The sequence below is a fragment of the Cibotium barometz genome, unplaced genomic scaffold, assembly GCF_041138505.1.
Source record: "Cibotium barometz isolate CiBa-2024 unplaced genomic scaffold, ASM4113850v1 ctg497, whole genome shotgun sequence".
NCBI classification, from domain to species: domain Eukaryota; kingdom Viridiplantae; phylum Streptophyta; class Polypodiopsida; order Cyatheales; family Cibotiaceae; genus Cibotium; species Cibotium barometz.
Genome location: NW_028229447.1, coordinates 236,111 through 240,384, shown reverse-complemented (window position 1 = coordinate 240,384; position 4,274 = coordinate 236,111).

Below are 4,274 nucleotides of genomic sequence, written 5' to 3'. Positions count from 1 at the left end.
ATATAAAAAAATATCTTCTATGCATCCATTTATGCATAAAAATTATTTATGATGAAAATCACACTTTTATAATAAAAATAATAATCTTTTATGCATACTTTATGCATGAAAATCAAATATGATAAAAGTAACACTTTTATAATAAAAAAATAATCTTTTATGCATATTTTTATGCATAAAAATTAATAATAATGAAAGTAATACTTTTATAATAAAACTAAATTTCTTTTATACAAATAATCAAAATGCATCTTCTATGCATGAAAATGACACTTTAGAATATAGAAATCATAAGGATTACTCTTTTAGAATAATGAAAGATAATACTTATTTTCAAATTTTTGAAAAATTTTGCCATAACCTCCTTTGTATGGCTGACCATTTTTTAATTTTAAGTCTCTAAAATTAATTACAAAATCAATCAAGAGTATTTAAATCATTCTAAAGTAACATTTTTCTACTTATTTAAGAGAAACATTATGAAAAACTTGATTTCATTCACCTAGGATAAAGAATGGTTGGATTTACTAGAGAAGAGAGGGGAATGCCTTTTGCAATGAGGCATAACATCATTTGCAATGTAGAGAAGATAAAAATCATAAAAAAATCATAAAACCATAAAATAAATGGAAAAGAGAAGAATCTCTAACTTACATTGATAATTTGAGAGCTTTCCTTTAGCTTGATGGTTTGAGGGTTCTACTCTTGTTTGGAAACAGGAGTGGCCACCAATCTTTTGGAAGAGGGAAGGTCAAAAACTAATGAATTATGAGTAAAATTCATTGTTTATGGCACTTGGGAGAGGCAGGGTAACAGTGCAAAAACACTATTGCGTTTCAACAAGGGGAAGGCTTCTATTTATAGAAAAAAGTGAGCTTCTAACCAAGCAAACTGATTCTAGAATTTTTCGGATCAGTTTGGTCAATTTTTGACCATTTTTAGGTCAGTTTTGCTCACTTTTGGGATCTAGTTGAAACAGGAGAGAGAAGAGATAAAAATATCTCATTATTTGGGAGTTTAAAACTCATTCAAGCATGTGAAATAGGTGCCTCCTTCATGAGGGAAATTCCCCCATGCAGAGGTGTCAAAAATGCATCATTACTTCTAAAAATCTCTCTTTTTTAACTATTAACCTTGTCCTTAGTCAACTCTTTATCTTATGTGAGTATTTACTCATTTTTGGGGGATTTTCCTTTTATTCTTCTATTTATCTCCTCCCTACATTTGGATGAATCTTATTGGTCCATAGGAACCTTAATTTAAAAAGTTTGAAAAAATCTTCATCCCCAGGATAATGCCTCTTGAACAGATTATACTTAATTTCTAATGCACCTTCTGAAAATCTTTTTGAACTTCTGTTTCAGGGAAACTTATTTTAATAAGAAAAGATATTTTTTCATCCAAAAATATTTAAAAACTGAATTATCACTCTCTAGGCCAAAACTGATAGAAACAAGATCTTTTATATTTCTGAAGAGGGATTTGACTATAGGGGAAGATACTGGACATCATGAGGACATGGGGGAGGAATCTTACAACCCCCACTTTGCGAGATGAGGACATCTCACGTTTTTCAAGTGGGAGAGGATGTAAGATTCCTCCTCAGCCTAAATAATGAATAAGCTTTTTCAAGTGGGAGAGGGTGTAAGATTCCTCCTCAGCCTAAATAATGAATAAGCTTTTACCTCAATCCCCTGTAATCATTCCCTATTTTTGAATGCAAGAAAATATTGATTTTCCTTGTTTTTGCCTAGACAGAAGAAAAATTCTAGAGAGAGGTAATTCAATATTGAGATATTTTTGGATATAAAAATTCTCCTAATATCTAAAATATATTTCCTTGAAACAGAAGTTCAAAATAAATTCGCCAATGTGCATTAGGAATCAATTAAAAATGATATAAGGGACCTTAGCCTAAGGGTCTAGATTTTCAGAAATTTTTGGATTATGGTCCAATTAAGGTTCCAATGGGCCAATAGGATTAATCCAAGTGTTGGGATGAGATAAATCCAAAGAATAAAAGAAAATACCCAAAAATGAGTAAATGCTCACATAAGATGAAGAGTTGACTGAGTACAAGGTTTATTAGTTAAAAATTAGGAGATATTACTAAAAAAATGAGATATTTTAGAAAAATGATGAATTTTTGACATCTTGGTAAGGAGAGGGGAACCGTTGAGGTAGGCACCTCTTTCACATGTGTGGAAGGGTTTTTTAATTCCAAAAATTGTGATATTTTTATCTCTCCTCTCTCTTGGATCAAACTAGATCAAAAGGGGAGCCAAACTAGTTCAAATCTTGTCCAAATTAAGTCAAACTGAAGCTGGAAAATTCTAGAACCCAGTTGGACTCAGTTAGTGGCATCCCTCACCTATAAATAGACCCTCATTCTTTTGTATTCTCATCTGTGAGCTATACCATGCCAGTATTATATTAAAATAATTATATTTTCTATTATCCCTTAATTTTCCTCTACTTTGGGGAGCTTGGAGCTTCTCTCTCTCTTCAACAATCTTGGAGCTCTCTTCTCCACTTGCTAAACCAATTGATTGGTTGGGGGCTTCACTTCTAGAAAAAGAAACAAGATTATATTTTCTATTATCCCTTAATTTTCCTCTACTTTGGGGAGCTTGGAGCTTCTCTCTCTCTTCAACAATCTTGGAGCTCTCTTCTCCAGTTGCTAAACCAATTGATTGGTTGGGGGCTTCACTTCTAGAAAAAGAAACAAGCTAATCCTTGAGAGGTAAGAATGAATTTTATGATTTTTTGTTAATTTCCTCAAACGACTTCTCTTCTCAACCCCTCTCAAGCTTGAGAAGTTTTCTAATTGGTTGTTTTAATTCAAATCAAGCTTTCCCTAAGAATCATAATGTTCAATTAAGGGAAAATTAATCTTTATGCTTATTTAGAATGCTTTCTTATGTATATATCTCTCTCTCCAAAAAGAAAAGTCATCTCTATGACTAATTCTTTAGCAAAAGAATGCTTCTCAATGATGATTTCTTATTTCAAAACCAAACTCTAGGCTTGTTAAGCTAAAGATTAAGAAAATGGCATTTTTATGATTTTGTGCTAGCAAAATAATGGTTAATTCTTTTAGATTATTTATAAGTAGTTAAAAACTACTTTGATTGATTCTAAATGAGAAATACATTATCCTATCAATTTGAAAAAAGAGGAATAATAGAATTAGCTTAATCTAGTGAGATAATCATAATTAAGTTTATGATTATGATTAAAATTATGCTTTAAATTCATAGTTTAGATTTAAGCTTAAAAATAGACCTTCTATCATATTTTCATTACAATGTTTTTTTCTTTTATGAAAATTAAAAATTATCAGTAATAGCAGAAGCGAAGCTATGGCAAATTTTTCTAAAAAAATACATATCTTATTTTTATGCATAATACTAAAAGAGAAAATCCTACCATATTGTAGGTTTAGAAATTTAAAGCAAAAAGGATGATTTTGATCATATTTAGGAAAGAACACTTTTTTGTAATTATGCATAATTATTGAATTAAGCATTTTTAAATAATAAAAGAGGAATCCCCATGACATTTGGAATTTAATCATTTAAATGCAAAAAGAGAAATTTTTGGCATATTCAAAATAATAGATATTTTTATTTAATTTAAAAAAGAGAAATTTTAGACAAATTTATTTTATGTATAAGAATTTTTAAATGATAAAAGAGGAATTCCCATGACATTTGGAATTCAATTATTTAAATACAAAAAGATTAATTTTAAGCATATTCAAAAAAATGGATATTTGTTTTAATTAAAAGAAGAGTGTTTATGGTATTTTAAGTAGAGAAAGGTTTAAATTAAATTTTGGTGACAAAAGAGGAATTTTCACCATAATTCCACCTAGAAAATTAGGATTGATAAATAAATTGGTAGAAAGAATATTCTTAGATATTTTATGTGGATAAATCACAAAATTGATATTTATCCAAAATTAGATTAATGGAAAAAGATTATTTTTATAAAAACCCGATATTCTCATATAGAACCATTTCTTAATTTATTATGGTTAGGAAGTAATGAAATTCATAAAGTTAGAATTTTCCTTATTACAGTTAGAATCAAAGTTAGATTAAACCACGATTGTGAGAATGGTGGGTGGCCAGTAAACTATTTGCCCGTCTCTTGAATCTGAATCAAGCAAAAACCTCATGAGACCAATTCCAATTCTTGACACAAAGAATAGACTACCGTTGAATTAGTGTAGTTTTTCCTTAACCAAAATCACCAAGAATCTAGTCAAA